We start from the raw sequence: 24,524 nt of genomic DNA on the forward strand, positions 1-24,524 counted from the left end.
CTCACAGCGCCTGGCCTCTGGAACTGCTCACAGGGGTCTGGTCTCTGCTAGGCACCGGTTCTTTGGGTCTCTCTGCTCTGGATAGATTGAAGTCTCTAGTTTGGCTTTCTGGAGTTTGATGGAGGTAAGTATGGATTTTTCCGGCAGAGCTTTCAGCGGCAGATGAAAAATGAATGTCTCTATGTGTCCTGACTCTCTGCTTTTTATCTGTTTCTTGAGAATGGGTGTGTGTGTTACATCACTAGACTCGCCCCTCTCAATCGTCATTGGTCAGCTTTCATTCGTCCCCTTGATTGGGGGAATGAAATGAAGTGTCATCATGATGAGGTCTGTTTATGATACAGAGAACCCACCCCTGTCAACTTTACACACAATCTATATCTGACCTAAAAACATATTTGCACAGGTACACATTTGTTTAAAATTACATATACATGGTGTGGCTGAATTTAGCCATGTCTATGTCCAAATCTGCTCATTCTCGGAGCTTGCATTCAAAGAGTGTACATAATTGACTTTTTAACTGCTTTTCCAATTTCCGACATGGACCCAACTTTACATACATGTGTGCAGGGGGTAGGGACATTAACTGATGAAGTTTCAGATTTTTAACATGCACACATTTAGAGTAATATCCACTTTTCCGCTAAAACCCCCCTGAACATACCACCGGTTCCTACCACGTCTTAAACTGTGGGCAGAAAAATCACAAGAATTATGGTATCATTTATAAAATTTTCACATGTCCGCTCTATGAATTATCCCCCTTTTTATAAAACCATATCCTTGCTGCAGGGGTGTGTCTTTTCAGGTCACATGGTACAGAAACCAGTCTTTCCAGTTTCTGCCAAGCCAGCTTGCTTCTCACAGGCAGTGCTCCTCCCAGCTTCTCCAGGAGGAAGCCACTTTTTACGACGTCTGTAATAAAAAACCTTTGCCTGAGTGGAGAGGGCTTTGTTCACTCTCTGGCAGAGCACAGGAAATTCAATTATCAGATAGATGGCATATCCTTAGCCTGGGCAGCAAAAGGAAGGTTGGCCTGGGAACACAGTGGTGACTCAAGTTTCACTGCTGATGGGTAGTTGCTAGGCAAAATCAAGTTCCTTAAGCCAGACCTTCAGCTAACTTTTTGTTGCTTTTAAAATAACTTGTAATTTTACACATGCAGCTAGAATGCTGATTCTAAGCGCAAAACTATGACATTTCAACAGTTACAAAGGCATGTGACACCAAACATAGGTCACTCATTTAATTTAACATTTTCGATTTTGGTGGTTTTAAATCCAGTTGTAGTTAGGCTTAAGCTGCTGACTCCATAGCATTTTTGTTATAAGCATTGTTTTTGGGCTCTTCATTTCCCAGATTTTGTAGGCACACAAAACTCCATTCTGCCAAATGTCTGCTGGTGTTCAGTGAATATTTTGCACATGTTGCAAGGTTTGAAATAGGCATTTTGCTTGCCTTCAGAAAAACACACAGAGTGGTTTTAAAACGCCGGCTTTTGGATAGTGGTGAGTACTGGTACTGCACCCATTTTTGGGATTTAAGAAATGAATTCCCCACAATTCTAGGTTGCATTTGGCAATCAGCATTGCCATTCCCAATGGTTTCAGACTACTGTGCGGGTAGTCCAATGGTGGTTTTAAAGCGCTTTGAAGCTAACCGGCGCTACTGTTTTTCCTTTGGCAACCCATTTCCCTCATGGCAACCCGGCCTTTCATTCTCGCACTGGTGGGTGGCAAGTGAGGCAACCATTTTGGTGGGCGCACAAACTGCGCAGCTTTCCTGGATTTCGGCGCACATGTGGGTTTTCCGCCATCTTGAATTTCCTAAGCCCACAGCGCCAAATGTTGTAGCAGGATAGCTTAAACGTGGGTCAGGACACCCAACAAGTCCCCCCCACGCGACTGCACTTTGAATTTGAGTCGATGGGGAGTCGCGTGCACAAGGGTTTTGACCCATGCACCGGTCGGTCCGCATAATCTTCTTCCTCTTCTGTAGATGGCACAGTTCAGCATCTTCTTCTCCATCCGGTCAGATCGATCAGTTCTCCTCGCCGGTCCTGATGGGAAGATTGGGCGGTACCCTGAGCCCGTTGTGTCTTTGCTCCCGGTCTCCGGATCGTCCTTCTTGGTCATCCTTCATGGTTTCATCTCTCCTAGGATGATAAAGGAAGAGCGGCAATATCTACTCATAGACGATTTTTTTTTTTCCACCACTGTTGAGATAGTGGGACAGCATATGCATTTCATCATGACGAAACATTACATTCTTATTTTGATAAAGAAAACAGTATAACTAAGAGACAGTTTCATGCAAATCACAATATTTTAGAGACTAGATGTGGTATGTTTTATGGTTGGAACTGAATTAGTCTGAGACAGTGCCTGCTAGGATTCCAGAGGATTCCTCCCGTTGTTGCAGAGTGTGCCTGGGATGGCAACATTTCAACTGGTTTATGTGGACCCACTTGTCTTCCCCCTCTGCCGAACCGCCTTTGGGGATGCGGATCTTGTAGGCCACAGGGGAGATCTTATCGACGATCTCAAAGGGTCCCTTCCATGTAGGCAAAAATTTGCGCTGCTTGGCCTGGTTCCTTTGGAAGTTGTATAGATAGACCCGGTCTCCCACCTGATATTCCTTCCTGGAAGTTTTCAGGTCATAATGGGTCTTCATGCTATCAGCTGATCTTTCTAGATTCCGCTGAGCATAAGCAAACGCATGTTGGAGGTGTTTCCTTAAATTCTCTACATACTCATGAGTAGTGGAGGCATTTATCAGTGTCTGCTCTTGGGTCCTATAGAGCAAATGCTGAGGAAGCACCATCTTGCGCCCCGTCATCAACTCAAATGGTGACATTTTGGTTGCAGATGAAGGGGTAGATCTGATGGCCATTAGGACCAGAGGTAATCGGATATCCCAACTTGGCCCAGAATCTGCCACAAACTTCTTTAATATGCTCACAATTGTCCGGTTATATCTCTCTACTGCCCCAGAAGAAGCTGGCCGGTAAGCAATATGCAACTTCCTTTTGACCCCCAGTATCTCCCACATCTTTGTCATTACTTCACTGGTGAAGTGGCTACCTCTGTCTGACTCAATCCTTTGAGGTAGACCAAAACGGGAAAAGATGTGGTTAATCATCAAGGCCGCTGCAGTTTCTGCCTTGCAATTTGGGGCTGGGAGACATTCCACCCACTTGGTAAACAAGCATGTGACGGTCAACATGTACTTATTCCCCCTAGCCGAGCGAATCACGGGGCCTACGAAGTCGATTTGTAAATCTGACCATGGCAGTGTCATTCCCCTCTTTTGTAAAGGCGCCCGGTGCGTGAGGGATGATGGCTGAAATTGTGCACACACAAGACACCCCTTCAAGTACTGGTCGAGGTCCTGCCCCATGTGTGGCCAGTATGCAACCTCTCTTAAGATTTCCAATGTTGTGTGAAACCCCCTATGACCGGCGGTGGCCGCATCATGGGCGTGACTTAACATCAGGCTTCGGAATGAGGTAGGAACCACCCACTGATCGTGGCCAGCTTTGGATTTCCTTACCAACAAACCGTCTTGGATCCGGAACATTTTGGGACATTTCATCAACACTCTTAGGTCCTCTTTCCCAATGTAATCGGTATCCGTCAGGGGAAAGTTCTCAGGGTCCTCAAGGTGCTGGTAAAATTTACCAATTATTGGATCCCCCTTCTGAGCAGTAATCAAATCAGCATCAGGGGTCTCCTTACTCCATTGTGCAATTGAGAGGTCGTTGTGAGCATTTGTCTGGGACCTAGTGATGGCAGTGACCTGGATTTCCCCCAACAGGGACTCAATCTCAATTAGATCCCCTTGGATGGCCCCGGTTTTGGCCAGCTGATCAGCTAAGTCATTTCCAGTTTTGTCTGGTCCCTCTACTTTGGAATGACCCTTGATCTTCTTCCAATAGATGGTCATCTCATTCGAGGTGACCAGATCATCAATGTTTTGGATCAACTTCCCATGTTTCAAGGGTTTGTTGTTAGCACATAACATGCCTCTGGTTTTCCAATTAACCAGGTGCTCCACGAACCCGTTCCGTACATAATCCGAATCTGTGATCATGACCAGTTCGTGGAGTTGATGCTGGATAGCAGTGAGGATGGCCTGATGCACAGCCATCAATTCTGCCACCTGACTACTTCGGGGACCAATTTTGTATCCAGCGGAGGGTTCTGGGGACTCATTCACCCATGCATTCCCTACGCCAGCCACCAGTTCTTTCTCCCCGTTGTTGTCAACATGGTAAGAGCATCCATCCACATACACAGTGGGCATTCCCTCACACTTGTCCTCTTCAAAGACTTTGTGGGGGGAATTAAGGTATGCCTCCATGTTGTCCTTTATTTTTAGACTTTCGTCCTCGAGACAGTTTTCTCTGGCACAATCATGCAAGTCAGCCAGACCTTGCGCGAGTGGACTCTTCTTGTTTTGGCCATATCTGACCTCCACAGGAAAGCCTTGCATTGACAGAATCCAGGAAGTAATTCGGGAATTACTCACATTTCCGGCCCGGATTCTGTCACTTTGGAGATATTGCAGAGGCTGGTGTGGAGTCTCCACTATGATGTGTTCCCCCTGGATAAACGGGCGGTAATTCTTCAATGCCCACACCGTTGCCAGGAGTGCCTTCTCACAATCGTTGAATTTTTCCTCCACAGAGGATAAAGTTTTGCTCGCATAGGAGATTACTTTATTGACCTTGTCATGCTTTTGATATAATACTGCCGTCAAGCACGTATTAGAGAACCCTGTCTCCAGGAAGAACTCCTTGTTTCTGACCGGGTAAGCTAGGCAAGGCGCTTGTGAGAGGCTTCTTTTGAGTTGTCTTACTGCCTCGGATTGTTCTGGACCCCATTCCCACTTGACCCCCCCCTTCAGGAGATGAATCAGGGGTCTGGTGATCTCTGCGTAGCCCTCAATGAACTTTCTGCTGTAATTAGTCAGTCCAAGGAGGCTCCTTAGTTCCCGCAGAGTTGTGGGGTCTTTCAGTTTCTGAAGTGCTTCCACTTTCTTTTCCTGGGGACAGAGACCCTGAGGAGTAATCTCATGCCCCAAGAAATTAACACGGGTTCTACACCACTGTGCTTTCTGAAAGGAAAGTTTTGCTCCGGCGGCCCTCAACTGTGTCAGAACATAACGGATCTCCGCTATGTGTTCCTCAACAGTTGAGCTTTTGATGAGGACATCATCTACATAAGCCAGGTTACCCCTTGCACCCAAGTCGGGCATGGCCTTGTGTAGAAAGATGTTGAATTCATTGCCGGAGTTGAGGTATCCGAAGGGAGTCCGGGTCCATGTGTACTGCTGGCCCCCAAAGGTAAAAGCCAGTTTGTATTGGTCCTCCCTACTGACAGGCACGGTCCAGTACCCATTGGTCAGGTCTATTGCAGTGAATACCTGTGACCCCTGGATCTGGGCCAGCCCTTGGTCAATGTAGGGCAGAGGCCATCGGGAAGTATGGACCCGTTTGTTGAGCTCCCTGAGGTCGGCGCAGAGTCTCCACTGGCCGTTTGGCTTCAATATTCCCAGCACCGGATTATTGAAGGTGCTGTGGACGGGACGGATTATTCCCCGGGACTCAAGGTTCTTAATTATTTCGGTAAGGGACTCCATTGATGCGAGAGGCAAGCGATATTGCTTCACAAACACAGGAGTCATGCCAGGGTCCGTGGGGATTGTTGTTGTGTGGATGTCAGTGCGACCACAGTCATATGAGTCTACCGCAAAGAGATCTTGGAAATCCAAGAAAACTTGTTTCAACTTTTGCTTTTGTTCCAGAGTCACACAGGCATCAGCTAGGTTGACTCTCTCTTCCACCATCTGCCTGAAGCCTGGAAAGACTTCTGGTTTGGCTATTTCAGCGGCCTCCTCCAGCTGGGTGGAGAAGTCCCTGGTCAGAGTGCTGATTTGGACCGGAGGCTTCAGGTGGGAAAGGCAGCCCTCATGGACCTGGAAAATCACCTCATCCCTCCTGAAGTCACAAGTCACATCTTCCTTACCATAGGGGCAGGAAGTGTACACCAGGAAGTTCCCCCCATGCCGGGTAAAAATCCTGTCTGGTGTTGTATTGTCATCACTGTCACTGTCAAAGCAGTCCTTGGGGATTGGTCCTAACAGTTCGTTACCTAAATCCATGGAAAAATGTCGGTCATCAACCGCCATTCCAATAATGGTGCCTGCGGCTAGAGTAACACTCTTTAAGTCGCTGTTATCCACCTCTATTGGAATGGTGTCATGTTCTATGTTGACTAATGGTGTTGGGTTTACCCCCAACCCTTGCTGTTGGAGAGAAGCATTTAGATGTATGTAAGCATCAGGGTTTTTCAACTCTTGTCCCCTTTTAACTTTCACTTCCAGGGAGAATTGTCGGGTCCTTTCTGGGATGGTGACTTCCTCTTTAACCTGAATTTCAACTGCATAAGGTAGCAATTGAGCTGACCTAAATGCTTTTTCTGGATCATCAAAGCCCATGGGATTATCCGCTAATCGGGACCAAGCTTTGAAGTTTATTAGGTCCAAACTAATGGCAAAGCGATTGAGAATGTCACTGCCTAAGTAAAAGGCGGCAGTGACGTCTCGCACGACCCAACAATTGTGGACTATGCTCTTGTTGCCAATGGAGATTTTGAGCATACACCTGCTTGGCAGGAGATGTTTGGAATTAGGTACTTCCCGGTCCATTTCCCATTTGTCTATCAGTTTGAAGGTGGGAATGGCTGGTTCTTTTGGGAGTTGGCGAAACATGGCTTCGCTGATGAAGCTCTTACCGTTGTTCACACACACTCGAGCGAGAACAGAGTCCTTCCCATCATTTAACTGAACAGGGATGAACAACTGCTCTCCAATTTGCTGAATATCAGCCAGGCTCTGAGCTGATTTCACATCTTTCTGGACTATAGGAGTGGGAGTTTCAGATTGTGGATTGGTATAGAATTTCAGAGTGTTTCCTTCCAGCGTGGAGTACCACTTTAGACTGGAAGGAAGGTTGATTTTCAGAAATAGAGAGGACCCCCCATCACCAGTCTGTTGTCCTACTGCTATTACTGTCACGTCTGGAATTTGGCTATTCTGGAAGTGAAATTCTACTTGGTCAGATTTTTGTTCAACCATGTGGCATGTGCCGTTTAAACTAACATGGTTGGCACTCTGTTTTAATTTTATTGGTCGGCTAGTCTGGGTCCAGAGGACCTTGTTTACGCAATCTATTAGGGGTGACAACCTTCTCAGGAGGTCATTCCCTAGTAAACAAGGGGTGCCCTCTGGGGTCACAACTATGACCGGGTGTTTCAACTTGTGTCGCCCGATCTTAATGTCCAAGTCTGCCGTCCCCTCGACGGGAATTTCCTTCCCGTCAAAGTTCTGCAGTTGTCCAGGAAGAGAGGTGAGAGGAATTTGGTAATTCTCTCCCCTTCCTGCATTCAGTTCGTCAAAGGCCCTTCTGGACAGAAGGGTAGCTTGAGATCCAGTGTCCACCAGTGCTGAGATTGTACCCTGCCCCTGTACTTGTACCGGGGCATAATATCTTCCCTCCTTCTCCTCAAGGGGGCACAGATAATGTACATTTTTGGACAACTGGTGGGCTAATTTTCTGGTTTTGGACATCGCTAGCGAGGAGATTTGGGCAGAATTCTGTGGAGAGTCTTGGGAATCTGAAAGAAAAAATTTGCAACTGGAGATCAGAGCCATTGTGGGTTCCCCTGGCTCCGTTTCTGGGCCGCCCCCCCTTTTTTTGAGGCAGTCGCCAGGATGGGTTTGAACCAGGGGATTTTCTTGCTGTTGGTTCTGGGATGAGATGGTGGGCGGCGGTAGCTCAGTCTCCACATCTCCCCAGTCTGGATTTGCATCCCTAGGGACCCATTTTTCTTTGGGAGGAGTTCCCCCCTCTCTGAAGGAGAAGATCCTTTTCCCAGGATCCTCTGAGGATCCCTCTCCCTCAAATTGGAAGATCTGTACCTCCTCCTCAAACTGAGTCTGTTTGGGTCTTTTGTTTCTCCTACCCCCCCTCTGCTCCTTAGGAGGCAGACTTTCAGGGGCAAGAGATTTTGTTTCCGGTTCCGGGGTTTCCAGGGGCTGTTTACAAGTGAGGAAGGAAGCTTCCTCCAAGGCTTTACACCCCCCTTCCCTTTGTGCCTCCTCCCTGGGAACCGGTGAGTTATCGGGGTGCTGCCCCCGTCATTGTTCTGGAGCACCAGGTCCAGAGTTGGGTGCGTTCTGCGCCGGCATGCTGATCTGAGGGTTCTGCTGTGCCCTCAGTATATGACCCATATCCCGCGCCATGTTTTGAACCTGGCGCTCTAACTGGGAAACCCGCTCAGGCTGATACGGGGCCCTGTTTTCTCCCCTGGGCTGATCCCGGGAAGGGTAGCTGTCCCTCCTCTGGTAGTACCCCTGGTTGGGAAGATTTTGGTACCCCTCCACCCTTGGCCTCCCCTCTCCCGGATTCAGTGGTCTGGGCTCAGGGAATTGAGGAAAGAAGGATGGATGATTTTGGGGTTGGAAGTCGGGAGGATATCTGGGGAAAAAGTTCTGCCCAGGGTTTGGTAATTTTCTGCCCTCCTGTGGGAAGTTTGGAGGGAAGTTCCCTGGGTTAGGTGCTTGGCTGGATCCCCCCCCTTGGGCTGGAGGAGTCCACACATAACCCAGGATGGGTCTGTTACCTTTGTAGCGAGGACTTACATAGTCAGGAGAGCGGGGGACCCCATTTGTGGGGCTGCCTCCCTGGCTCCCTGTCTGTGACTGGCCCGAGGACCTTCTGGGCCTAGCATTATTAGGTGCAGGTAGGTTTTTAGGCCCCCCCATCTCCAAATCCAAAACGGGGGTGACCTTTACCTCTGCCACCTTGGCAGCAGCAGGGGTGCTGTTGGCTTTGGGGTTTTTCTGGGCATTGCTTTTATTTTCTATGGGCTTCTGCACCTCATAGATGCGGGTAGCCTGTTCAATGACCCAGTCTAAAGATCTTTTCTCGTGAAAATCCCTCACGAGCTGGGTCATGATATATTTGGGCAAGGCATGGAAAAACGTGTTTATAAATTCACGGCTATCCGTGCGCACCCTTCTTGTGGTCTGTGCAAAAGCCCGCTTTAACTCCTGCACAAATTCTTGTGGGGCCTGATCCTCCCCACATTGCAAATTGTAGGCTGCCTTGCGAGCCTCTTGAGGATTTCTGTGAACAGAAAAATGTTTCAGGATGGCCGCCTTATAGGTGGACCATCTTAAATGATTTTGGTCCTCCAGCCCCGCAAAGAAACTGGAGTATTCCGGGGAGAAGGTCCACTTTACATATTGAATGCAGCTTTGGCTGTCCTTCAAATGGAAAGTCTCCATCATTTGTTCAAACAACTCTAAGTGCTCCCAAACAGAATACTTAGCGTTCTTATGGTAAGGCGTGATGACGCTCCTGATCGCCTTAATCTGCTTTAAGGGGTCCTTGAGCAAGGCCCTTTTTGCCTTATTGGCCTTTTTGGTTCGGGTAACCCTTGTCCATTCTTCGTCGGACTCAGAGGCACTGCTCCCAGAGGTTCCCGTCTGTTCTTCCAGGTTTTCCCGGATTCTGCGAGCCTGGGAATGGCTGGCAGAATGTGGGGACCTGGTCTCCTGTGTCCTGCGCAGTTCAGAGGAGTCTTCAGATTCCTCCTTGCTGTCAGGATTTGATGGGTACCCCCTCCACTGACCTAACTGGGCAGAGGTTTTCAGGATGCCCTTAATGGGCCTACTCTCCTGGGGTTCCCCACTGAACTGTATTGTACTTGGGTGCCCATACCCGGATGCCCACCCCTCCATTCCTGGATGGTACTGGCCTATGAGCCCCATACTCTTAGCTGGATAGTAATCTGCCATCCCTGTGGCCCTGTGCTCATGTGCGCCAGGGGACACGGGGGTGGTAGAGTCCAGGGACTGGGGAAGATGAAGGCCCCTGGTGTTAGGGCTCCTGCGGTTATGGTCAGGAGTCTCTCTTTCCCAGCGGACCTCATCTCTATCCGCCCCTGCTCCCTGTTGCAATGCAAGAGCCTGCATTTGTGCTTTCAGTTCCTCTGTTAAGGCCTTACTCGACTCTATCAGTTTCTCCTGCATCGCTACCTGTTGCTGGAGCCTATCATTGTGTTGACAGAGGGCCTCATTTTCCCTCTGTGCTTCCTGGTTGGTCCTGGAGAACTGGGCCAGTCTTTGCTGCAGGAGGTTTACCTCCTGGGCAATGTCCCTATTGGCCTGCTCCTTTCTTGCTAGAGCATCCTCCACCCTTCTGGTGTGCTCTACCAAGTTCTGGTTTTCTTTTTGGAGATCACCCAGCCCCTGGTGGGCCAGGTGATTTTCTTCCATTTTTCTTTTTAAATGGCAGACTTCCTGGCCTAAGGCGTCTCTTTCCTGACTAAGAGCCTGCATTTGTGCCGCCAGGTCGTCCCTTTGCCTTTGGAAGGCACCAGCTTTCTGGCGCTCCTGATCAAACTCTGCCTGGGTATCCAGGTCTTTCAGAATCAGTTTATTGCTCTCCTCCTTCACTCTATCTAGGTGGCCTTGCAGGGTGACTACCTGCTCAGCACATGCCCTATTGAAGTCTAGCTGTTGCTCCAGCTTTTTCTGGCTTTGCAGTAGGGAGTCCAAACCTTCTTGGTGTTCCTTCTGCAAGGCCAGAAATCTGGTATCCTGTTCTGACTTTTCCTTTTGCAGCACATCCATATCCTCCTTTATTTTAGTGATGTACTGTCTGGTCTCATTTTCTGACTCCTGGCTTCTGTGCAGCCTTTGCTCAGAAGAGTCCAGATCAGATTGGGCCTTCTCTAACGCCATCTGTTGCCTTTTTGCCAGATCATGGCCTTCAGCACATTTATTCTGTATGGCTCCCATGTATAAATATAAATATGCCGCTATCCTAACAATCTTGTCGTGCTCATCTTTGGCCTTAGGAGCCATATATAGTTCACTCAGGGCCACGTGTAATGGACCCTGATCTCTATATATATCTGACCCTGTTTCCGTGACCTGTTGCATGATGGCCTGCAACCAGACTGTTTGGTCCTGGTGAGTCCACTCACCTCTCACAAATAACTTATGTAAGAAGTGCTCTCTGGCTATTTTCATGTCTACTAAGGTCGTCATTCTAGAGATTGGTCTCTGTCCTGACTTACAGAAGTTTGTATTTTATTTTTGCAGAACAGAACTTTTCTTGGAGTGTCCCTTTTGAGGAATGCTTCACAGCGTAATGCAGCGTGGTGATCCGACTGGATGTATGTATCCCGTCAGTTAGCACACTGTATTAATCTGCACAAATGGTAAATCTAACCCAACGTCTCGGCTCGAGCCCCCACTTTGTAAGAGGATTCAATTCAGCACTACAGCCAAGTTAACGCCTAGTCTAGAATACTGAATGAAAACCCTTATTGATATATCTTTAGGTCCAGTTCATGCGTCCTGGATGACTACCCTTGTATAACACCCCTCTCTTGGAATCCCCCTGACCCCACTGAGCCAAGAAGTAGTTCTGTTTTGCAAGTTTAAAAAGGTTATTTGATAAATTAAAATATATATATATATCACGCTTTATAATAAATTAATAATTGAATAGCACACTTAATCTGATATGGTAAATATTAACAACGGAGAATCTGGCACTAGCACACTTCTTTATAATGACTAATGAGTTAACATGAAATGGATAAGGTAGCACACTGGGAAATAGGAACAAAAGTATACTGTGGTAGAGGATGCTTTATGTAGCTCAGGTGGATGCAATATTCACTGAATGCAATACAGGAAATACTCAATGTGATTTCAACCCAACAATGTAATCACTTTTCTCTGGCAATTCCCTCCCCCCCTTGATGCAAGGCAAGGAAATGGAAGGAAACACACAGTTCTCAGAAATGCAATCAAATGTGATTCAGTTCAATCCCAGCAAGCTTACAGAAAACAGATAGGAGTTTTGAAAACACAGGCAATGCTTGGATATGTGCTGGCAATGAATGAGAAATATGCTAAATTTGCTTTTAATTCCCTTATAGAGGTTCAGGGTGAGTGGTATCTAGTTAATATTAGTCCAGGCTCACACTAGCAATGATGCAGGGATAGTTAGCAGGTTAAACGAATTTCTGGCAAATGGAAAGCAAAACTGCTGTCTTTTTACACGTGAAGAAATTTGCAAATCGCGGCAAAATTCGCGGATGCGCCGAGCGCTATTACAAAGGAACCGCAAGGACTATCTCTACCGTTTTGGGGTCCTAGAAAAGCCTGGGATCTCAGCTTCCAAATGAAAGTTATTGCAAGTCTCTAGCCCAAACGGTTGCGGAGATATGAGTAATTTAGTAAAGGTCGTTTTTGGTTTTGTAAATTTTAAACGCACACTTTTTCAAAATGACAAGTGACAAATTTTTGCAGCTAGAATGACAGGTGACAGCTAGGAGGCAGTTCTACTTAGGTTAAATAGATTGAATTAGATGAATTTAAACTAAGAGATGTGTTCTGAGTTTTGCTAAGTACTCACAAGAGATTTTGAACAGGAAAGCGACTTGGTCACGGACTTCAGTCTGGTCAGGTCTTTCCGGGTTCTGCTCACAGCGCCTGGCCTCTGGAACTGCTCACAGGGGTCTGGTCTCTGCTAGGCACCGGTTCTTTGGGTCTCTCTGCTCTGGATAGATTGAAGTCTCTAGTTTGGCTTTCTGGAGTTTGATGGAGGTAAGTATGGATTTTTCCGGCAGAGCTTTCAGCGGCAGATGAAAAATGAATGTCTCTATGTGTCCTGACTCTCTGCTTTTTATCTGTTTCTTGAGAATGGGTGTGTGTGTTACATCACTAGACTCGCCCCTCTCAATCGTCATTGGTCAGCTTTCATTCGTCCCCTTGATTGGGGGAATGAAATGAAGTGTCATCATGATGAGGTCTGTTTATGATACAGAGAACCCACCCCTGTCAACTTTACACACAATCTATATCTGACCTAAAAACATATTTGCACAGGTACACATTTGTTTAAAATTACATATACATGGTGTGGCTGAATTTAGCCATGTCTATGTCCAAATCTGCTCATTCTCGGAGCTTGCATTCAAAGAGTGTACATAATTGACTTTTTAACTGCTTTTCCAATTTCCGACATGGACCCAACTTTACATACATGTGTGCAGGGGGTAGGGACATTAACTGATGAAGTTTCAGATTTTTAACATGCACACATTTAGAGTAATATCCACTTTTCCGCTAAAACCCCCCTGAACATACCACCGGTTCCTACCACGTCTTAAACTGTGGGCAGAAAAATCACAAGAATTATGGTATCATTTATAAAATTTTCACATGTCCGCTCTATGAATTATCCCCCTTTTTATAAAACCATATCCTTGCTGCAGGGGTGTGTCTTTTCAGGTCACATGGTACAGAAACCAGTCTTTCCAGTTTCTGCCAAGCCAGCTTGCTTCTCACAGGCAGTGCTCCTCCCAGCTTCTCCAGGAGGAAGCCACTTTTTACGACGTCTGTAATAAAAAACCTTTGCCTGAGTGGAGAGGGCTTTGTTCACTCTCTGGCAGAGCACAGGAAATTCAATTATCAGATAGATGGCATATCCTTAGCCTGGGCAGCAAAAGGAAGGTTGGCCTGGGAACACAGTGGTGACTCAAGTTTCACTGCTGATGGGTAGTTGCTAGGCAAAATCAAGTTCCTTAAGCCAGACCTTCAGCTAACTTTTTGTTGCTTTTAAAATAACTTGTAATTTTACACATGCAGCTAGAATGCTGATTCTAAGCGCAAAACTATGACATTTCAACAGTTACAAAGGCATGTGACACCAAACATAGGTCACTCATTTAATTTAACATTTTCGATTTTGGTGGTTTTAAATCCAGTTGTAGTTAGGCTTAAGCTGCTGACTCCATAGCATTTTTGTTATAAGCATTGTTTTTGGGCTCTTCATTTCCCAGATTTTGTAGGCACACAAAACTCCATTCTGCCAAATGTCTGCTGGTGTTCAGTGAATATTTTGCACATGTTGCAAGGTTTGAAATAGGCATTTTGCTTGCCTTCAGAAAAACACACAGAGTGGTTTTAAAACGCCGGCTTTTGGATAGTGGTGAGTACTGGTACTGCACCCATTTTTGGGATTTAAGAAATGAATTCCCCACAATTCTAGGTTGCATTTGGCAATCAGCATTGCCATTCCCAATGGTTTCAGACTACTGTGCGGGTAGTCCAATGGTGGTTTTAAAGCGCTTTGAAGCTAACCGGCGCTACTGTTTTTCCTTTGGCAACCCATTTCCCTCATGGCAACCCGGCCTTTCATTCTCGCACTGGTGGGTGGCAAGTGAGGCAACCATTTTGGTGGGCGCACAAACTGCGCAGCTTTCCTGGATTTCGGCGCACATGTGGGTTTTCCGCCATCTTGAATTTCCTAAGCCCACAGCGCCAAATGTTGTAGCAGGATAGCTTAAACGTGGGTCAGGACACCCAACACTCATTACAACCTGGCAGCTTCGGATCGCGGTGATTCCGTGACGGCGGTAATAAAGTTTCCGTGTCCGCAAGGTTGCGGAAAGACCGTCCGATTACGTGCTGTCGGTCACGCGCACCACACGGACGTGGAAACGTTGTTATCGCCGTCACAGAAAAAGCCACAGAAATGGACATAGCGCTGCCACAAGTAGCGCAAAACCCGTGTCTGCCTCCGTCGCCACGGAAACGGAAATACCATGATCACCAAAAACCGGAAACAGAGAGGCGGCCATCATATAAAGCACAATCCATTGCCATCCAGAGTCAGCACAAGCACAATCCATACTGTGAGAAGGCAAAAGGGACCACCAGCATGTGTGCCAGGATTCCAGCGCAGAGGCAGTGCAAACAGCGCTTCAGTGAGGCGGAGCTAACTGTGTTCGTGGAGCACATAGTGGAGCATGCAGAGATGCTGTTCAGTGCCGATCAACGGCGTGCCGCACAGCAGCGGAGGAATGAAGTGTGGGCAGAAGCAGCACGCAAGTGCACCGCTGTGGGCGTGACAGTGAGGCGCGTCAAGGACTGCCACAAGCGGTGGGACAACCTCAGGCTGAGGGTTCGTAACCTCATCTCCACACACCGCCAACGCAGCAGTGGGACAGGTGGAGGACCCCCTTCCCCACAGAGGCTGCAAGCATGGGAGGAGCGTTGCAGCAGTGTCCGCCACCTTGAGGGCATTCATGGGATCAGGGAGGCTGAGGCAGGAGTGAGCCGACCTGCAGATGCTGGTAAGTGGTCAAACATGAATGCCATAAAAGAATATGTTGATGGCATTAAAGTGCCAAAGGACCCATTAATAACCCCCCCAGTCAGTGCATGACTGGCCCAAAGGACCCATTAATAACCCCCCACCCCAGGCAGTGCATGACTGGCCCAAAGGACCCATTAATAACAACCCCTCCCAGGCAGTGCATGACTGGCCCAAAGGACCCATTAATAACTCCCCCCCCCCCCCCAGGCAGTGTATGACTGGCCCAAAGGACCCATTAATAACCCCCCCCCTCCAGGCAGTGCATGACTGGCCCAAAGGACCCATTAATAACCCCCCTTCCCCCAGGCAGTGCATGACTGGGCCAAAGGACCCATTAATATCCCCCCCCAGGCAATGCATGACTGGCCCAAAGGACCCATTAATAACCCCCCCCCAGGCAGTGCATGACTGCCCCAAAGGACCCATCAAGATCCATATGGCACCCAATATCACAACAATGCATACCCCAAGCAATCAGATGCATGTAACGAACAATATACAATGATCAACCTTTATGATGCATGTGATGCACCCATCAGCCACCACCACAACACTAATTGCATGTCCTCTGTGTCCCCACAGCTGTATCCAGTGACAGTGACACTGCACAACAGGCCAGGCAATCAGCACTGGCACGTGCCCAAGCCACCGCCCCTACACAAGAGGATGCTGCCATCAGTTCGGCATCTCAGCCCCCAATACCAACTGCAACAGATCTGCCGGCCACCACCACCGACATCCCCACCGTCTCCACGCTGCCTGAGGCAAGACGGGTGCCACGGGAATCCACCATGCCCACCCAAACCAACACAGAAGGCAGCTGCACTGCAGAGGAGGCGGCCTGTAGTGACAACAGCGCCCCAGTAGAGCACTCTGATACTGGGCCACAAGGGGCGACTCCCACATTTGATGACCTGGGTTCCTTCCATCAGCCGGAGTTTAGCCCCACTTCACTCAGAAGTCCCATGAGGTCACCCACCCCATCCATGGCAGAGCTGAATTCCCGCATGCAGCGGATGGAGGAGCAGCAGGCAACCCTCACCCAGCTGGTGGAGAGGCAGCTTGAAGAATCTAGGCTGCAGAGGGAGTGCTTTAGCACGTCAGTGCGTCGCCTCTCAAGGTGTATTGGACGCTTTACAAGCACAATAGTCACCCTGGCATGCCATGTTCGGGAGGGTAACGACAACACCTCCAGGCTCATTAAGGCCATGTTGATTGGGCAACAGGCAAATCTTGCACGGATGCCATCCATACCGGATTCTGTGCCATCAAATACCACCACCTCATCAAGCTCCACTACTGCCAGTCCAAGGAGGCGCTCAAGTCGGCTAACGGGACTCTCGGGCAAGGATGCACAGGCACAGAAGCGCACACAGAAGTGATGATATGTGTGTGGGGCACTGCAGGACACACGTGGATTGAAGGGTGTGAGGGGTGTGTACGTTTGGGTGGTGGGGGAGGTTGTTTTGGGTGTTTGAACATTGGGGTCTGGGGGTTGGGTACGTTTGGGTGGTGGGGGAGGTTGTTTTGGGTGTTTGAACATTGGGGCCTGGGTGGGGGTGGGTACGTTTGGGTGGTGGGTGGGCTCGAGTCTACAGCTTCCCTAACCATTTCACCTCCTTCCCTGTTGTGAATTCATCAATATATCATATGTGTGGACATCTATCATTTAATTTGCAGTACAACAAATCATTTATTGTCATTACTCTATGCATTGCTTTGAATGTGCTGTGTCTCAAAAGTAAATGCGAATCAGCTCATCCCGTGCTCTTTGGCCATCAAGTGCACCCCCAGGGCGAGGTGGTGCCATCCCATCCCCATCTCCATCCCCATCTTCTTCATCTGCGTCTGGGGGCATTGGGATGTTCCTGCGCAGGTACAGATTGTGCAGCATGGCACATACAAGCGTGATTTTACCCGTCTTCACTGGGCTGTACAGCAGTGATCCCCCAGATCTGCTCAGACAGCGGAAACGGGCCTTCAGCAGTCCGAATGTCCTCTCAATCATTCCACGTGTGTGGACATGTGCCCTATTGTATGCCTCTTCATGCCTGTTCCTTGGTCTCCGTACAGGTGTCATCATCCATGGCGTGAGTGCATATGCAACATCACCTACATGGGATGAAAAAGGGGGGACATGTCAGTGTTTGTGGTATCATGTCTTAATCTGATGCTGTGCTATCTTGTATCATTGTTCATTCATGCATATGTGCCATGCAGTGGTTTGAAGTGTTCATTGGGCATCACAGTGGATGTCCCCAACTGGATTATGGCCTACACATTTATGTGCATGTGTACTGTGCCCTGCGGGTGACATTGGATTGTGAGTATGTCACAGTGTAGTGATGTGCACACATGGCAGAGTGACACCACTGTACTGAAGCAGTCAATGCACGACGTCTCATTTACAGGCATCTTGTGCATTGGGAGGGCAGTGTTCCATTTGTGGGTGGGTGTCTGCAGTGGCACAAGGTGTATGGGACAGTGACAGGATGGGCTGTGGCAGGGTGTGTACAGGCACACCGTGGTGACCTGTCATGTCTTCCTTTGTGATGTTTGGTATCCGCTGTCTATTTGGTAGATGGGAGGGGGGGTGATGCATGTGCGGTCCAGCGGCACACTGACATTGCTCATTGGCCTGGACACATACATAACGCTTCAACAGGGTCAGAGCATTGTCAGCTGTACTCACCCAATAGCCATGTGCTTTGTCCGGCATAGCGTTCCATGTACCGTGGCAACGTGGAATTCCGCAGTACCATTGAGTCATGGGTTGAGCCTGGGAAACGTGCGCAGCAGTGTGTAATCAGTAGCGTGGCATCACATGCCATCTGTACATTCAGTGAGTGATACTGTTTCCTATTGCGGAACACCATCTCAATTGCACGTGGTACTGTCGCTCAATGTGGGTGCAGTCAAGTGCACCTATGCAATTTGGCATGCCTGCTATGACATGGAAGGCCAAGTTTGTGGCAATGACCTCGGGGAGGGTACGGGGTAGGGCTATGTGTTCCGACACATGGCGCAAAACGGCATCCAGTACCTGTAGCAGGATTTTCGAGAAACAGGGTTGTGATATGCCGTGCAGCTCACCGACCGTGTGTTGATAGGTGCCAGTGCCAAGGAAATGCAGCACAGACACAACCTTCAGGAGGGGGGTGGCAGTGGGGGTGTCTATGTGGCTGCTGATGTCGTCCTTAATCATGGCAGTGATGTACAGGATTGTTGGGTGGTCCAGCCGGTATTGTGTGTGGATCTGTCCTGGGGTAAGGTTCCAGGGTGAGGCCCTGATGCATGGTATTGCAGGCTGCCTGCGGGGTAGTGGCGGCTGCCCAATGGGGTTTGCCATAGGTGCAGGGTTGGCTGGTTGGCACCTGCGCCTCCTCCGCCTCCGCCTCCTCCTCTGCACCATTACTGCCATCATGTGCAGTGCTTCCTGTTGGTTGAGTAGGCCCAGTCCAAGTGCTACTAAAGCTGCTGCCTGCATGGTCCTGTGTTGTGTTGGGCTGGGTGTGGCCCTTTTGTGGGCTCCCAGTGTGCTGCTGGGTCCAGCTGGGCTGATTTGGTGCACCTGTGCCCTGATTCTGTTCAGCTGGCACTGTTTAACGCCATGTTCGCGGTGGCGGCGCTACCGCCACCGTGATCACGGTTTTAACGGCATTTTTCTGGCGGTGTTTCCATGTCCACGCTAGTTGTGAATCTCGCGGTGTTTCGTGTTGCCGGTAACGGAAGGGTTTCCGTGCAGGTGGACTTTACGGGACCCTTAACTCTGTGGTGGCGGTTTGAGGAGGTGCTATTTCTGGGGCCGCGGGTCATGATTGGGCGGACGTGGAAACAGTGCCGGTATGGTTTTACCGCCGGCGTTAACTCCGGACCGGTGTACTTGTAATGAGGCCCAGAGTGCCTTGTATGTGTCAATAAGATAGGATTTGGCAATTGAAACACATTGAATACACTTTTAAAGACAGCTCAGCATCCTATTACAAAAAAGTGGGGATGTTGAGAGAAATGGCATGGGTAACTCTGTATCATAATACATTTATCTTCAACAGGTTGTACTACCAACAGATGAAGGAAGTGGCAATGGGTGCTAAATATGTACCAGCATTGGCTAATCTCTTTATAGGCCAATTTGAAGATTCACACGTGTACAGATCAAAGCTTCAAAGACCATGTGAAGATATATATACGATATATTCATGATATGGATGGGTAACTCTAAGGATCTCAAAATATGTGTAGAAAGACTGAACATCAATAATTTTGGCATTTCATTTACATGTAAATGCCATAACAGCAAAACAGACTTCCTTGATTTGACAATTATGTAGATGGCACAAATCTCAAATCATGCACGTATAGGAAAGAAACTGTGGTTAATTCAACATGTATACCACTAGCTGCCACTTCAAGACAGTCATTGACAACATACCCATTAGGGAATTTATAAGGGCCCCACATAATTGCAGAGACCAGGATATGTTTGACAAGGAATGTCACCTCCTCAAGAATAGATTTCGGGAAAGAGGATACTCAGCAAGTTGTATTGAAAAAGCCCAGGACAAAGTATTGGGGATGAAAAGCGATACAACTCTCGCATGCAAGCAACAAGATGCTAAGATTGAACAACATTTAGCTAAATGTAGAACCACATTCTGTAAAGACAGTTATACGAACACAAGAATTCTGAGAAAGCATTAGTATCTACTGCACTTGGACAAAGATTTTAAGAGCCACTTGGATGAGACTCCTAAGATTAAATTCAAAAGGGCTCCGACATTGAGGAATACATTGAGCCCATCATTTCTTCCAAGTCGAGGTAGGACACAAGGTACCACTGGCTGAAACCACAAAGGCATGGATTTTCAAAGTGTGGAACTTGCACCATGTGCAAATGTGCACATGTCAACATTCAAGAGTATAGTAACACGCAAGAAATCAAAGTCAAAATCACAGAGAAAAACAACTGCAGGACAAAATGTGTTATATATGCAATTCAATGCGTATGTCAGAATATTTATATTGGCAGCACAATAAAGGAACTAAGAACAGACATTTGTGAACCTTTAGCGACTATTGGAAGCCAGGACCCGAAATGTCCTCTAGCCACACACTGGCAAAGCATGCATCAAATGGACGACAAAAGGGACCTGAGATTTATTGAATTGAAAAAAGCCACGCTTGGAAAGAGGGGAGGAGACCAAGAGCTCAAACTCAGACAAACTGAATCCAAATTTATATGTATAATCTGCTCAACTCAGTTTGAGCTTAACACTGACCACGAGATGTGGTCTTTCTTATGAATATACAACTTGAACTATGCTTATGTACTGTAGTGAAATTTAGTAGGTTTGTCTGGTTTCCTCTAATAATAGAGATGCTGACCGCCCAGAGCTGATGATCTGAGAGCATAACTGTAACCAGCCAATAAGGGAGCCAACCTCAACAAACATATATATGGAGATAAGAAACATTTGTAAATGTATGTCCTAGATGTGCTAGAAGGAGGTAGGATACAACAAACATCTTCAAGTTATATTTGAACACCACACATAAAATAGAAACTACTATATGGAGTATGCAGACCTTGTAAATCTATGAAGATACTGTCAACCTAGAGCCAATAGAATCTGGCCCAAATAAATTGTATTTTTTTTATTTTTAATATACCGCCAGGAAGCTAAATACTACAATGTGTACATACTAGACCGGAATGCTAATATATCCAACATGACGTAAACTCCACCTGTCATTCTAGGAGTGTGGTAACAAATGAATATTTTCATGTGTCCATGCATCTATGGCACTGACATGGGACTCGTTAATATAAAGGTACTATCAAAGATACCACTGGTAATAATAAACAATGTGTACCATAATAAGGATTGCTCAATAACTACAAAAGGGCTCCTGTAATGAGTGTTGTCACAAAGAAGTGATGGCCATATGTCTATTAGGTCAATGGGAGCTGATCATAAATCTAGCACATCCTACTTGAATACTGGGATGTTGACTTTGTACTTAAGGTAAGCGTAAACATTGAATAATATTTACTACTTTGGTTTGTCTAAAAAATTCAAGATTCCCTTGGATGTATTCCTATGACGTCATATGCTAAATAAGTGGCGTTCTTATGCATATTAGGTTGATGGTAGCTAATATTGTACAGTATATAAAAAGATTAAAAACACTAGAAAGCAAATAGTGCATTCCGGAACAGGAGGAGTTTAACACTCCAAGATGGCATCCTCAACATATGACGTCACACGTAAAACATGTGACGTTATTTTGTTTACCTTCACTTATACGAACATTCAAGATGGCGACCGCGGGTTAACAGCACGCAGATCACCGTTGGTACAAGACATCCTACCTTAATGTGGGGGTGTTGACTTTGAATTTAAGGTAAGCATGAGCGCCCACCAATGTGTAACACTGTGGTTTGTTAAATATAAGCAAGACTGTTACTAATTCATTCATATGAGCTAATTGGGGAATCATGCACTAACAAATGCTATGCAGCTATCCATTAAAGCAAAGTGGTACAACGGGTGACAAAAATAGATTTACAATAGTAAATGGGTATACATAAAAGAGCACCAAGCAAAAATAACAATGCTATGACAAAAACGAGATGCCAGGATATGATTTTAATATTTGTATAAATGGATTCGACACCATTGATGGTGCGACGATGATAGGCATACTCCAAACTATGCACAAATCTATAATTTTTATAACTAACAACTCAATGATACAAATGTGCAACATGTCAAAATGGAAGAAACGTACGCTATTCTTCGACAGGTAAAAAAAAAGGGAATTGAGATACCACAAACTTATGTTTGTGAGAATGTCCTCTTTACTTGCTAAGAGGACAACAAGGTGAGCAACCGTGCGTAATATAGGTACAACTAACAAGATATATAAGGCCACTGCATGCCTTAAAAGAGCACAACATTAGCTCTGAACACTAAGAGTCACTTAAACATAGTAATCAGAAGTATGGTTAATGCGACTGTGGGTGTGCATGCATATTGAACCGAATCAACACTTATTACACTAAGAGAGACAGAAATTGCAAGCTGTTTAATACCTTTAATGACTTGTATTGACCTATGTTATCTATGCTTCTCTTTACCCTACAATCCTCCCCATGCCAACCTGATGTTTTCCACCTATTTATTATTCATTTTTCAAAATGTCTTTATCTTTATCAAATAGCAATTTATTACCCTTTAAAAAAATATTTTCTGTTGAATAATATGGACTGTGATTTATGTGCAACAACGGCCTATACTTACTGTCTTTGATGTGATAATATGTCGCAACACTAAATGTGGTTGACATAAAGACCCCGGTTTTCAAGAAGACTGCAGGACGGTCGAAACACGTTTCAACTATGGGCAACTAATATATAAAAGACAAATTGACACACAAGCTCAAGACTATTCTCTTAGATTATCTAACATTAACACAAGTTCATCTAACTATTGTCGGACTAGCGCCATGTGGAGGTACCAAACCAGAACTTATATTTACAATGAGGTGTGGAGGTACTGTAGCAGGACGATCTTCCAACGCACCTTATAGGGAGACAGGTGTAGGTGGGCACACAATGTATAGCTTGACTCTTCACTTATAACTTAACCTGCCTCTTACCTGTCTGCAAACCCCGCTCTCCTGGGCTCGTGATCACCCTGGTGTACCTCGATAGGAAGAAGGTAAGGGTAGGGAAGATCAAGAGGGTTCAAGATCACCCTGGTGTACCTCGATAGGAAGAAGGTAAGGGTAGGGAAGATCAAGAGGGTTCAAGATCACCCTGGTGTACCTCGATAGGAAGAAGGTAAGGGTAGGGAAGATCAAGAGGGTTCAATATCACCCTGGTGTACCTCGATAGGAAGAAGGTAAGGGTAGGGAAGATCAAGAGGGTTCAATATCACCCTGGTGTACCTCGATAGGAAGAAGGTAAAGGTAGGGAAGATCAAGAGGGTTCAATATCACCCTGGTGTACCTCGATAGGAAGAAGGTAAAGGTAGGGAAGATCAAGAAGTTAGGGCAGGTAGGTTCCCCAAATGCCTCTGAGGAGAAAACACAAAGATTAGAGTAACTGAGCACAAAAGGAGAGGCAGACAAAAGGAATGCTGGTGTACGGTTCTTTTTAATTGTTTTAAGCTTTCTTATATACTTTTCCAGTACACCAGCAGGGTTTTGGGAGTTCTTTTACAAAAGGGGCAGAGCACAAGACATTAAATACAGATTACACTAAACCTAGCAGCTGCGTCACTAAAAATAAAATACAAAAATATAGAAAGAGTCCTTTAAAAATATAAAATGCCTTTAAAAATATATACAAAGTCTATACAGTGCACTGTATTAAAAAAATATTTAAAAAGACCTTACTTGCAAGTCAATCTGGTCAGGGCTGCCTCAAGGTCCTTGCTGCTCTCTTGCTCTTTCTTCTTCCTGCGCTCTTTGATGGGGTCTCTTGTGGCAGTGGGCGGCAGGCAGCAGAAGCAGCAACAGTGTGTGGCGGCCCGAAAGTATTTATATGGGCTGGGTTGCGTATGTCAGATGCACAGCAGCACTCAGAGGCAGCGTGGGGAGCCCCCCACAGCACCTCTCAGCCTGGGCCACGTCTGCCAGGTGTGGCCCAAGGAGTCCAGGAGGGCCACCTGACAGGGGAGTGTCCACTTTGTTTATATCAAGCCCAGAAGGGCTAAACACACATTGGGCGCTCCCCTGCTCCCCTGCTAATCAGGGGAGTGCCAATATAAAGGCCTGGGCCATGGCAGTGTCAGGACGCAGAGCAGAGCGCCTTTAACCCTGTTGCAGTGTTTCAACGTTTACCCATGGCGCTTTGCTCGCGCCCACCAATGTTTTCTTAAAAAAATTTAGAGTAAAGGGACCCTTGCGTGCACACACATGTGCACGCAAGGGTCCCTTTACTATAATAACAAATGTTTACTGCTTGATCCCGGTTCTTGCGTCAGGGATCTCATTTTCTTTTTTTCATTTTCGGGATCCCGGCGCAGCTTCACCTTGCTGGGGATCCCGTCTTTCATTCCCCCAACTGGGGGTACAATACCTTATGGTACTCGCTAGAGCGAAGGTCCACCAGCCCATACGACTACATATTTAGTCAGTGCAGAGTGACAAGGCATACCCCACTTTTGGATCTACAATTGGATGATGGTTTAAATACCAGCACCTTGGTGCAAACCGAAATAAGGCGGTTTGTACAGATTACCCAGATCACCTGTTCCTG

Source organism: Ambystoma mexicanum, chromosome 3q (assembly GCF_040938575.1).
Source record: "Ambystoma mexicanum isolate Mex_15411 chromosome 3q, UKY_AmexF1_1, whole genome shotgun sequence".
In the NCBI taxonomy this organism is placed as follows: Eukaryota; Metazoa; Chordata; class Amphibia; order Caudata; family Ambystomatidae; genus Ambystoma; species Ambystoma mexicanum.